Source organism: Elaeis guineensis, chromosome 11 (genome assembly GCF_000442705.2).
Source record: "Elaeis guineensis isolate ETL-2024a chromosome 11, EG11, whole genome shotgun sequence".
Taxonomy (NCBI): Eukaryota; Viridiplantae; Streptophyta; class Magnoliopsida; order Arecales; family Arecaceae; genus Elaeis; species Elaeis guineensis.
The window spans coordinates 28025710-28039558 of record NC_026003.2 but is presented as its reverse complement, the minus strand read 5'-3'; the positions used below and the strand labels follow the sequence as shown (position 1 = coordinate 28039558).

Sequence of the window (13849 nt, the reverse complement as noted above, 5' to 3'; positions counted from 1 at the left end):
CCTCTGCTCTTGGTGGGGTTGCGGGAGTCCGACTCCTGTAGGAGTCCGGGCAGAGTCTACCTGCAATTGGAGTTGGAGGCGAAGTCCGGCTCCCATAGGAGTCTGGATGAAGTTTACCAGCGATCGAAGTCGGGGACGAAGCCCGACTCTCGTGGGAGTCCGGGCGGAGTCTTTTGCGTAGCTGGAGTCAGAGACGAGATCTAGCTCCCGTAGAAGTCCGGACGGAGTCTTCCCGCAGTTAAAGTCGAGGGTGAAGTCCGGCTCCCGTAGGAGTCCGGACGAAGTCTTCTTGCGAAGGGGCCACTGGGAAGGTCCCCTTTTTCCCATCTGATCTTGAATGACCAGACCTCGATTGGTGTCGGGGTGAGGTTCTTTCCCTATTTATGTCGTAACAGGTTTCAGCTCTGGTTAGGATGAGGTTCTCCTCCTGTCCCTAACACGGCTGTAGGGGCACATATGGGCGCTGCTGGGCCTTTCCCCCCATCCGGTCTAGGTGTAACCGGGCCTTCGACTTTGCTCATGTTAGGACGAGGTTCTCCTCCTGTTCCTAACATGGCTGTGGGGGCATGTATGGACGTTGCAGGGCCTCTCCCCCCATCCGATCTAAAGAGAACCGGGCCTTCGACTTTGCTCAAGTTAGGGCGAGGTTCTCCTCCTATCCCTAACAGGGCTGTGGGGGCACATATGGGCGTTGCTTGGCCTCTCCCCCCATCCGGTCTAAAGAGAACTGGGCCTTCGACTTTGCTCAAGTTAGGGTGAGGTTCTCCTCCTGTCCCTAATAGGGCTGTGGGGGCACATATGGGCATTGCTTGGCCTCTCCCCCTATCCGGTCTAAAGAGAATCGGGCTTTCAATTTTGCTCAAGTTAGGGCGAGGTTCTCCTCCTGTCCCTAATAGGGCTGTGGGGGCACATATGGGCGTTGCTTGGCCTATCCCCCCATCCGGTCTAAAGAGAACCGGGCCTTCGACTTTGCTCAAGTTAGGGTGAGGTTCTCCTCCTGTCCCTAACAGGGCTGTGGGGGCACATATGAGCATTGCTTGGCCTCTCCCCCCATCCGGTCTAAAGAGAACCGGACCTTCGACTTTGCTCAAGTTAGGGCGAGGTTCTCCTCCCGCTTTCGACACAGTTTGTTTTGACTATCCTGTCGATATAGGCTTGTGCCAAGGGAGGAGACATGTAGATATGCAACTTTTATTTAAAATAAAGTTATCGGTAATACATTCGTAGGTTTTTCGAGCTCCACGGTCGTGGGAGGTCTGCTCCTCCAAGCTCCTTGAGGTAATAAGTTTCGGGTCGGACTACTTCTTTGACTTCATACGGGCCTTCCCAGTTTGGGGCGAGCTTCCCTCGATCCTGAGGTTGCGAGACGGCGGCTCGTTGAAGCACTAGATCTCCTGCTCTAAAGACTTTATTCTTGACCCGAGAATTGTAATAGCAGGCGACTTTCTATCTGTAGGCTGCCATCCGAACTTGAGCTACCTCCCGCTTTTCTTCCAGTAAGTCGAGGTTGGCTTTAAGACCTTGCGAATTATGATGTTCGTTGAATGCCACGACTCGCGTCGATGAGAGTTTAAGCTCAATTGGGATAACAGCCTCCGTTCCGAAGGCTAAAGCAAAGGGGGTCTCCCCCGTGGGCAGTCTTTGGGTAGTTCAATACACCCACAGCACATGATAAAGTTCGTCTGCCCAGGTTTCCTTCGCCTTTTCGAGCCTTGTCTTGATCCCTTGCAGTAGGGTTCTATTGGTCACTTCAGCTTTGCCGTTCGCCTGAGGATGGGCTACTGATGTGAAGTTATGGGAGATATTTAGATCTTCACAGAATTCGATGAATCTTGCTCCCGTGAACTACCGTCCGTTATCAGTGATTAGGGTTCTTAGCAGACCAAACCTGCAAATGATTGACTTCCAGACGAAATCTTGCACTTTAGCTTCTGTGATTTTTGCCAATGGTTCGGCTTCGACCCACTTGGTGAAGTAGTCAATCGCTACCAGGAGGAATTTCCTCTACCCCGACGCCACGGGAAAGGGTCCAAGGATGTCCATCCCCCATTGCGCAAAAGGTCATGGGGCACTCAAAGGTGTAAGCTCGGTGGCGGGCTGTCTCTGGATGTTGGCATATCTCTGACACCGATCGTATTTTTTGACGTATTCAATCAAGTCATAATGCATCGTCGGCCAGTAATATCCTTGGTGGAGCAACTTGTGGGATAAAGATCTTGCCCCCAGATGGCTTCCGCAGATTCCTTCATGCACCTCCCAAAGGCATAGTCAGCTTCCGAAGGCCGGAGATATTTTAAAAGGGACAAAGAGTATGATCTCTTGTACAACTTTCTCTCATAAAGGATTATCGGGAGGTTTGATTTCTGAGCTTTCGAGCTTCTTTTGCATCCTGGGGGAGAACCCCGTCTCTGAGATATGTTATCAGTGGATCGATCCAGCTGGGCTCGTGGTCAATTTCCATCATGGGCCGCGATTCTTCCGTACTCGGGCACTTGAGAACTTCAAAGAGAACACCCTTGGATAATTCGGCCAGAGCCAGCGCGGTCAGTTTGGAGAGAAGGTCGGCCCTGATATTTTTCATCCTCGAAATCTGTCTGATGTTGAAGCTACTGAAGGCGGGGACGAGCTCCTTTATCTTTTCAAGATATTTAGCAATGCTGTCCTCCCGTGCTTCGTAGTTTTCGTTGACTTGTCCCACTACTAGTTGGGAGTCGCTGTGGACCTGGAGCCGATCTACTCCCAGCTCTTTGGTGATCTTTAGTCCTGCGATCAGAGCTTCGTATTCTTCTCCATTGTTTGTTGCGGGGAACTCGAAGCGCAGAGCATACTCCGTGATGATTCCCTCTGGACTGATCAAGATCAGGCCCGCGCCTACGCCTGACATGTTGGAAGACCCATCCATGTAGAGGGCCCAAAAGAAACCAGAGGGATCTGCTTCTTCTTTGGGGGAGTTCGGTCGGGACTCCAGGCTGTCAATTTCACCTTGTTCAGATTTGGCCTCCTCTGGGATAGTACACTCCACTATAAAATCTGCCAATATCTGGGCCTTCACTGTTGGCCTGGGTCGATAGTTGATGTCGAATTCTGTGAGCTCGATTGTCCATTTTGCCATCCTCCCAGAGGCATCCGCTCGGTGCAGAATCACCTTGATCGGTTGGTCGGTGAGCAGCGTTACGGTGTGCCCTTGAAAGTAGGGTCGGAGCCTCCGGGTTGCAATCAACAGGGCGTAAGTCAGTTTTTCTAATTTGGTATACCTGGTCTCGGCGTCTCTCAATGCGCGACTGACGTAGTAGATCGACCGTTGGTCTTTTGCTTCTTCCTTGACAAGGACTGCCGCGAGAGCCATGGGAGAGACCGCCAGGTATAAAAATAGTTCCTCTCCAGGCTCTGGCTTCGCCAACAGCGGAGGTGAGCCGAGGTAGCTCCTTAGTTCTTCGAATGCCTGTTGGCACTCAGGGGTCTAACAAAAGTTCTTCGACTGCTTGAGGGTTTGGAAGAAGGGTAAGCACCGTTCGGCCGACCTCGCGACGAAGAGATTCAGGGCTGCTACCCTCCCTATAAGGCGCTGAACCTCTTTTATTGATTTCGGGGCGGCCATCTCCTGGATGGTGTGAATTTTCTCTGGGTTGGCTTTGATTCCGTATCCCGATACCATAAAGCCCAGGAACTTCTCTGAGGTCACTCTGAAAGCACATTTGGTCGGGTTCAGCTTCATCTTATATTTTCGGAGGGCGCCAAAGGCCTCCTCGAGGTCAGCGACGTGGTTCATAGAAGATTTGCTTTTCACGAGCATGTCGTCCACGTAGACCTCCATATTGTGGCTGATCTGTTCCTTGAAGATTTTGTTCACCAGCCGTTGGGAGGTTGCACCTGCATTTTTGAGGCCGAAAGGCATAACCCTGTAACAGTAAAGGCCACGGTTAGTAATGAAAGCAGTCTTTTCTTCATCTTCCGGTGCCATCCTGATTTGATTATAGCCAGAGAATGCATCCATAAAGGTGAGGAGCTCATGTCCAGAGGTCGCATCCACCAGTTGATCAATTCTGGGCAGAGGGTAGCTATCCTTTGGGCTGGCTTTATTCAGCTTTTTGAAGTCTATGCACATCCTCCACTTGTCGTTTGCCTTTTTGACTAGGACAACATTGGAAATTCAGTCAGGATAATTAACTTTCCTAATGAATTCAGCTTTCAGGAGTTTGTCCACTTCCTCGGCTATCACTTTCTGCCTCTCTGGTGCATGACCTCGGATTTTCTCTTTCGTCGGCCGATGCTTGGGATCAATGGCCAGGCGGTGCTCCATGACTTCCGTGTCAATCTCCAGCATGTCTGCTGGAACCCAAGTGAAAACGTCCGTATTCTTTCGTAGAAAATCAATGAGAAGCGTCCGAACCTCTTCCCCTAGGTTGGAGCCAATCTTCACCACATGCTCCGCATTCCCATCGTTCAAAGGGATCGAAACCAGATCTTCGACTGGGCCGCCCCTCTCCTCAGTGAGGTCGTCGCAGGCATCCAGCCCATCAACTGGACAGGGGTCGGATTGGTCGCTTCTTTGTAAGGCTATGCTGTAGCAGTGTTTGGCCAGGGCTTGGTCTCCTCTGGCCTCTCCGATCCCCTGGTTGGAAGGGAATTTCAACTTCAAATGGTAGGTTGACACGACGGCTCGGAGAGCATTGAGGCCAGGTCGGCCGAGGATCGCGTTGTAGGCGGACGGTGCCTTCACCACTAGGAAATTCACTAGAGCCCTGGATTTTCTTGGATATCGACCCGCAGCTACAGTCAAAGTTATCACTCCCTCCACCGAGACAGCGTCGTCGGTAAACCCTACTAGAGGAAAGCTAATCGGCCTCAAATGGCCGTCAAGGATGGACATTCTTGAGAAGGCGTCGTAGAACAAAATGTCGGCCGAACTTCCATTGTCAACAAGAATGCGGCAGACGTCGTAATTAGCTATATTCAAGGAGACTACAGCTGCATCGTTATGAGAAAATTGAACTCCCTGAGCATCTTCTTTGGTGAAAATTATGGATTCCTCGATCTTTTGCCGCTTGAGAAGTCCGGCCAATACGTCGGTTGCTTCCCGTCGGGATTCTTTCGAGATGGTGTTGGCGAAATCCATCGAAGGTTGATTGTATGACCGCTCCATGCCGGCAGCCGTTGTCGGAGGACGTGGGGCCTGGGAAACTGGAGGTGGGGCTAGAGCCTGAGATCTGGCTGCGAAGGCCGTGAATTATCGTGTGGATGCTTCGCGAGAAGGCATCGGGCGAGGATCTAGCGGGGGAAGGAGGAGAAGACGTCAGAAAAGATGATCAGAGGCGGTCCCGTTGAGTGCTCCTTTAAGAACAAGGGTACTGCGAAGATACAGGACCCTTCCTCTAGCGCCAATCCTGTTGGTGCAAAAATCCGCCTGCGTCGGAGAAACTGGAGTCGAGGGAGTCGCGATCGCCACTGGGACCTGCAAAGGAAGTCTAAACCGGAGGTGGGGTTGCTCTGGCAAGACCCTCCGATGCTCAAGTCAGTTCTCTACCTCAACAAGAATGGAGCGCTCGAACGAAAATTTTAGCAGAGTTTCTAGGTAAAAATGAGAGCTTAGAGAATAACGTATCTGGGGTCCCCCTTTTATAGGCAGGGGGAGCAATGGATTGATAGTGATCATTTGTAACCACCTCATCGTGGGATGCATGGGGCCAGGAGGAACTTATCATCAGGAGTAATGGGGTGGAGTCGTGGCTGTCACCATGGCTCGCCATGTGGAATCAGTTGCGGGGAGTGGAGCGACGTTCATTGTCGCGACTTGCCAGGGAGTAGTGGAGCCACGCAGCACCCACCGCAGGGAGTGGAGCAGAGTCGTGGCCGTTACTGCGGCCTGCCAGAGAGTGATGGAGCCGCATGGAGTCTGTCACAGGGAGCGGAGCAGAGTCGTGGCAGTTACTGTGGCCTGCCAGGGGGCCCAGGCCTATCGGTCGAAGTTCGGTTGGGGTCCGATCTCCGTAGGAGCTCGGACGGGAATCATTTGTCGAGGAGTCTCGACCAAGGCCACTCGCGGTAGAGACTTGAAGTAGTTCGTTTGCAGCGGTAACTCGGAGTGGGTCGCTTGCGACAGGAGCTTGAAGTCCGGCTCCCGTAGGAGTCCGGGTGAGGTCTACCTATGATTGAAGTCATGGGCGGAGTCCGACTTTCGTAGGAGTCCGGACGAAGTCTACCTTCAGTCAGAGTCGGGGATGAGGTCTGGCTCCCGTAGGAGTCTGGGTTGAGTCTACCTGTAATTGGAGTTAGGAGCGAAGTCCGGCTCCCGTAGGAGTCCAGACGAAGTCTACTTGCAATTGGAGTCGTGGGCGGAGTCCGGCTCCCGTAGGAGTCCGGATGAAGTCTGCCTGCAGCCGGAGTCGTGGGCGGAGCCCAGCTCCCATAGGAGTCCGGGTGAAGTCTGCCTGCAGCCGAAGTCATGGGCGGAGCCTGGCTCCCATTGGAGTCTAGGTGAAGTCTGCCTGCAGCCAAAGTCGTGGGTGGAGCCCGGCTTCCGTAGGAGTCCGGGTGAAGTCTGCCTGCAGTCGAAGTCGTGGGCAGAGCCCGACTCCCGTAGGAGTCCGGATGAGGTCTACCTGTCGCCGAAGTCATGGGCGGAGCCTGGCTCCCGTAGGAGTTCGGACGAAGTCTGCCTGCAGCCGAAGTCGTGGGTCGTGGGTGGAGCCCGGCTCCCGTAGGAGTCCGGGCAGAGTCTTCCTGCAACCAGAGTTGGGGACGAGGTCTGGCTCCCGTAGGATTCTGGGCAAAGTCTACCTGTAATTAAAGTCAGGGGCGAAGTTCGACTCCCTTAGGAGTCCGGACGAAGCTTACCAGCAGTCGAGGTCGAGATTGGAGCCCGACTCCTGTAGGAGTCCGGGCGAAGCCTTCCAGCAGTTGAGGTCGAGGACGGAGCCTGGCTCCCGTAGGAGTCCGGGCGAAGCCTTCCAGCAGTTGAGGTCGTGGGCAGAGTCCGGCTCCCGTAGGAGTCCGGGTGAAGTCTGCCTGCAGCCGAAGTCATGGGCGGAGCCTGGCTCCCGTAGGAGTCTGGGCAGAGTCTTCCTGCAATCAGAGTTGGGGACGAGGTCCGGCTCCCGTAGGAGTCCGGGCGAAGTCTCCCTGCAATTAAAGTCAGGGGCGAAGTCTGGCTCCCTTAGGAGTCTGGACGAAGCTTACCAGCAGTCGAGGTCGAGAACGAAGCCTGGCTCCCATAGGAGTCCGGGCGAAGCCTTCCAGCAATTGAGGTCGAGGATGGAGCCCGGCTCCCATAGGAGTCCGGGCGAAGCCTTCCAGCAGTTGAGGTCGTGGGTGGAGCCCGGGTCCCGTAGGAGTTCGGACGAAGTCTGGTAGTTGTAGGAATCTGCCGTTGGTGAAGTTCAGCCGTTGATGAAGTCTGGGGTAGTTCGAATTGGAGTTGAACCTGGCTGGAAAAAGTCTGGAAGGGATTCGGGGAACAGCTGATAGTCGTAGAAGGTCGGCTGGCGGCGGAGCTCAGTGAGCACTTGGGGCGGCTTAATAGATGACTGAGGGAACTCATGTTGAAGGAGTTCGGGTGGTGCAGTGGGAGTTCGTCCGTCGGGGGAATTCAGTCAGCACTGTGGAAATCCGACTGTTGGAGAGGTCTGGAGAAATACCATCCGCAGTCGAAAGCCGGAGGAGTCTTGGGAGGGTCAATCCTGTTAAGAACTTCGACTGAGGGTATTTTATACCTAACAGGTCACATAAGTGAAAATAAATTAACCACAATAAATCAGAGCATACTCAATTACTTATACTTTACATCCCTTCCTTTATTTATTTTATTTTATACTTTTAGAACAGCCTATACACTTTGGCACTCTTCCTTAAGTCATCATTTGCCTTTTTATGCGAATACCGACATTGGCGATGAAGGCACCTGGTTACTCAGCAAGTCATATACTCAAAGTGCTTTGCATACTCATAATTCAAGTCACTGTTTGACGTAAAAGCAAACATGGGGCTCATGAATGCTCCTAGTTACTAGGCAACTTGAAACAGTGGAGTAGATTATGCTTTTTTTTTTTTTTTGAATGGAAGGAAAACTAAAAATTCAGTATGCTCTAACCATTATAATCAATTTATTCTCAAAAAATATGAATAGTAGATATGAGATAGGATGAAAAGAAAATACAAGGGGTCAAAAAGGGTATGCCAAAGGAATGCCTATATCATTTTTTCTAAGTAAATTGTCTACATTTTATTGCAACAAAGCTCACAAATAGGATTGGCGAAGCAAAGTAACTATCTCCTATACGAGATTTTATTTAAGTATTTACAAGTTTAAAACAGTCAATCCCTGAATTTGACTTTCAAATTTTAAAGCTAAGATAGCCAAACAATAACACAAAAGTAAAATTGTCCCCCTCTATATCCTTACAAGTGATCAATGAATCAACATTCCAATTTTTTTTTTTTAATTAAATTTTATTAAAAAAATAAAGACAAAGATGCAAACATAATGGCAATCCTATATTATTAACACGAAATGCTCATGCAAATGCACCCCCAAATCTGAATTGGACATTGTGCTCAATGACAAGATCATCATCACAATACATATTATAGCAAGGCATTCTTAAAGGTTAGGGGTACTCCCCTTTGTAGCGTGCCTATGCGCTTGTGCGAGTTTGCAACTCGTCCTCAGTCATTTCATCTCTCTTGTCTTCTTCAATATGCCTACAAAAAGTGAACAACGTCCATTCAAACTTTGAAAATATAGTGAGGATTAAAATTGACTCAAAAAATAAAGAAAATAAAAAGAATTTTGCTTAGGTTGTCTCCCAAGAAGTGCTAGTTTATAGTCGTTAGCTTGACTATCCCAATGCATTATGTCAGTGATATGGAGGTTTTTGGTTGCTCAAATCCTCCATCTATGTATTCCTTCAACCTTTGCCCATTAACCTTGAAGGTCCTATCACCACGCTTCAGCTCAACAGCTCCATGTGGAAAAATTTGTATAATCTCAAATGGACCTGACCACCTAGACCGGAGCTTGCCTGGAAATAGCTTTAGGCGGGAGTTATACAGCAACACCTTTTATCCTGCTTGAAATTCACGCCTCACAATATGCTTGTCATGCCATCTTTTCGTTCTTTCCTTATAAATTCTTGCATTTTCATATGCATGGAGGCGGAACTCATCAAGTTCATTAAGCTGTAATGACCTTTTCTCCCCAGCAGCTTCCATATTGAAATTTAGCAACCTAGTTGCCCAGTAAGCTCGATGCTCTAGCTCCACAGGTAAATGGCATGCTTTTCCATAAACTAGATGATACGGGGACATCCCAATTGGCATTTTGAATGCTGTTCTATATGCCCATAACGCATCATCTAATTTTAGGGACCAGTCCTTTCTTGATGAGTTGACAGTAGTCTCCAATATTCTTTTAATTTCATGATTGGAGATCTCTACTTGTCCACTTGTTTGGGGATGATATGGTGTTCCTACACGATGAGTAACACCATATTTTATCAATAGAGAATCCAAATAATGATTACAAAAATGCTTACCTCCATCCGTGATGATAGCCCTTGGAATACCAAAGTGTGTGAATATATATTTCTTTAAGAACTTGAGCACACTCTTGGCATCATTAGAGGGAAGTGCTACTGCCTCAATCCATTTGGATACATAATCCACCACCACCAGGATGTATTGATTTGAATGAGAAGGTGGAAAAGGCCCCATAAAATCTAATCCCCACACATCGAACAATTCTACTTCAAGGATATTGGTTAGTGGCATTTCCTATCTAAAAGAAATATTTCCAGTTCTTTGACATCGGTCACAAGAAGAAACAAAAGCAATAGCATCTTTAAACAGTTTAGGCCAATAAAAACCACACTCTAATACTTTAGCAGCTGTTTTGTTGGGTCCAAAATGGCCTCCACACTCTAATGAATGGCAGTGTTTTAAAATATTTTTAATTTTATTATCAGGCACACATTTCCTAATAAACTGATCTGGACAATACTTATATAAATATGGATCCTCCCAAAAATAATATTTTGCATCATGTAAAAAAATTTTTTTTGCTGGTAATTAAATTCAGGAGGAATAATATCACATACCTTAAAATTAACAATATCAGCATACCAAGGTGTACTAGATGTGAGTAATGCAAATAATTGCTCATCAGGGAATGACTCATTAATGGGTACCTCAGTGTTCTCAATTTCTTTACTTAACTCTAACCGAGACAAATAATCTGCTACAAGATTTTCTGCTCCTTTCTTGTCCCTAATCTCCAAGTCAAATTCCTGCAATAAGAGCACCCAACGAATTAGTCTCAGTTTCGCATCCTTCTTTTCAAGTAAATATTTAATTACTGAGTGATCAGTATAAACTATTATTTTTGCTCCTATAAGATATGGCCTAAATTTATCAAAAGCAAAAATAATGGCGAGCAACTCTTTCTCTGTGGTGGCATAGTTCAACTGTGCATTATTCAGTGTTCGACTCGCATAGTACACCACATGAAGTCTATTCTCCTTTCTTTGTCCCAAGACTGCTCCTATAGCATAGTCGCTTGCATCACACATGAGTTCAAATGGTAGATTCCAGTCAGGTGCAGTGATGATAGGATCTGAGATTAATTCTCTCTTTAACCTGTTAAAAGCAACTAAACACTCATCAGTAATTTTAAAAGGCGCATCCTTGATCAATAAATTACAAAGAGGTTTGGTAATTTTAGAGAAGTCTTTTATAAATCTTCTATAGAAGCCAGTATGCCCTAAGAAACTCCTCACTCCTTTAACAGATGTTGGTGGTGGTAATTTTTCAATGGCCTCCACCTTTGCTTTGTCTACTTCTATCCCTCTAGATGAAATCTTATGGCCTAAAACTACTCCTTCCTGCACCATAAAATGATATTTCTCCCAGTTCAACACAAGATTAGTTTCTTCACAATGCTGTAGAACTTGGGAGAGGTTAGTCAAACACATATCAAAAGAAGGACCAAAAATTGAAAAATCATCCATAAAGATTTCAATGAATTTTTCAACCATATCAGAGAATATAGACATCATACATCTTTGAAAAGTTGCAGGTGCATTACATAACCCAAATGGCATTCTCCTATATGCAAATATTCCATATGGACAAGTAAATGTAGTTTTTTCTTGATCCTCAGGTACAATAAGAATTTGAAAATATCCTGAATAACCATCTAAAAAATAGTAGAAGGGATATCCGGACAATCTCTCAAGCATCTGGTCAATAAAAGGCAAAGGAAAAATGGTCCTTTCGTGTGGCTTTGTTTAACTTCCTATAATCAATATACACATGCCAACCAGTGACTGTTCTAGTGGGTATCAGCTCATTTTTATTATTTGTAATAACAGTCATCTTCCCTTTCTTAGGAACTACTTGAACAGGACTCACCCAACTACTATCAGAAATAGGGTAGATAATTCCTGCATCAAGTAATTTCATTACTTCAGCTCTAACTACTTCCTTCATATTAGGATTTAACCTACGTTGATGCTCAATTGAAGGTTTGTAGTTTTCTTCCATTAAAATTTTATGCATGCATATACTGGGACTAATTCCCATAATATCATCAATAGACCAGCCTAGTGCTTTCTTATGCTTTTTCAACACATGCAATAATTTTTTCTCTTGTTCAGCAGACAAATGAGCAGATATAATGACAGAAAAAATAGATGAGTCTCCCAAGAATGCATATCATAAGTGAGAAGGGAGCTGCTTAAGCTCAAGCTTGGGGTTTGGCTTAGCCTCTACTAAATCCTGTATTTTCTCAACATCATTTAATACATCAACATGCTGTTTATTTTTAACACCATCAATCAAGTCATATTCAGAATTGTCAATTATTTTACTAACAAATTTATTAATCACATCTAATCTAAAACATTCATCATTCTCAAGAGGATATTTAGAAGAATTAAGCACGTTAAAAATTACCTCTTCTTGTCCCACTCTTAAAGTAAGCTTACCCTCGTGGACATCTATAAGTGCCTTGCCAGTTGCAAGGAATGGACGCCCCAATATCAAAGGAACCTCTCTATCTTCCTCCATATCCAAGATAATGAAATCCACTGGGAAGATAAATTTGTCCACCTTGACTAATACATCCTCCACTATGCCTTTAGGATATGTCACCGATCGATCAGCTAGTTGTAATGAGACACTGGTCGGTTTCACATCCCCTAGTCCAAGCTTCTTGAAAACAGATAAAGGCATTAAGTTAATGCTAGCACCTAAATCGCACAATGCTTTAGTGAATTCGATATTGCCAATATTGCATGGAATTGTAAAACTCCCTGGATCCTTTAATTTTGATGGCAACTTGTTCTGAATGATTGCACTGCACTCTTCGGTGAGCATGACTGTCTCATGGTCCTCTAGCCTTCTCTTTTTGGAAAGGATGTCCTTCAAGAATTTTGCATAGCTAGGCATCTGAGCTAATGCCTCCGCAAATGGAATATTTATGTGTAGTTTCTTGAAGACCTCCAAAAACTTTAGAAAGTTTTTGTCATCCTTACTTTGCTTGAGCCTTCGAGGAAAAGGAAATGGTGGATTGTAGGGCTTTACTGGCTCTTCCTTTTTCTCTTTTAGCTTCTCTTTGACCATAGTCTCTTCTTGAGTTTGTTCCTTTACTTGTTCTTTAACAGGCTCTTTCCCTTGTTGTTCCCCTAGTTGTTTTCCACTCCTCAAGGTAATTGTCTTCACATGCTCCTTCGGGTTCGTTTCAGTATTGCTAGGCAATGACCCTTGAGTTCTGTTAGCTACCATGTTGGCCAACTGTCCCATTTGTATTTCCAAGTTTTTAATGGCAGCTTGCTGGTTTTGAAAGTTTGCCTTAGTTTCACCCATGAAATCAGTAGTGGCCTTGGTGAGAGTTGCAACCAATTCTTCCAGGTTAGACTTCTTTTCTTGCTGTGAAAAACCAGGTGGTCCTCTATTCTGATAATTCTGTTGTTGCTGTTGATTTCTCCAGGAAAAATTTGGATGGTTCTTCCAGGCAGGTGTGTAGGTGTTTGAGTATGGATTGTTCTGTTGCCTTCCTTGGTTTGCCACATATTGCACTTGTTCTTATACTGGAGGCATGAATGAGCTGTCAATCGGGTAATCTCGAGTAGCATGTTGCCCAGTACACATCTCACAGATCTGCACACAAGTATTGACAGCATTAATAGACAAATGATCTAATTTTTTGAAAAGAGTGTCTACCTTTGCATTGAGTGCAGTAATAGCGTCTATCTCATGAACCCCAGCAGGTCTCCTCGCCATGTTTCTCTCATTGGGCCATTGGTAATTGTTGTTGGCCATTTCCTCCAAAAGATCATAGGCCTCATCAAGCGACTTCCCCATCAATGAACCTCCAGCAGCAGCATCAATATTAATTCTGGTATGGTTGTTCAGCCCATTGTAGAAGGTTTGCACAACCAACCATTTAGGCAGCCCATGGTGTGGACACCTCCTAAGCAAATCCTTGAACCTTTCCCAGGCTTCATATAAGGTCTCCATATCGAATTGCACGAAGATTTGGATGTCAGTCCTCAACTTGGCAGTCTTAGCAGGTGGAAAGAATTTTGTTAAAAATTTTTGTGCTAAGTCATTCCAAGTGGTGATCGAGCCAGCAGGAAGAGACTGTAACCATGTTTTAGCTTTGTCTCTAAGTGAAAACGGGAACAATCTTAGCTGAATTGCATCATCTGACACTCCATTATGCTTAAGGGTATCACATATCTCCAAGAAGTTTGCAATGCGCGCATTAGGGTCATCATTGGGCAATCCTCCAAACTGAACTACTGTCTGGATCATTTAGATCAAAGCAGGCTTGATCTCAAAGTTGTTTGCTTGC

General features: G+C 46.4%; 1 non-coding gene across 1 annotated transcript; it reads left to right on the top strand.

The window, feature by feature from the left end:
- The first annotated feature begins 13444 nt into the window (after positions 1 to 13444).
- LOC140852710 (small nucleolar RNA R71) lies at positions 13445 to 13551 on the top strand. The gene has a single exon (XR_012135612.1). It is a non-coding gene; the product is annotated as a small nucleolar RNA R71 (small nucleolar RNA).
- Positions 13552 to 13849: the final 298 nt, after the last annotated feature.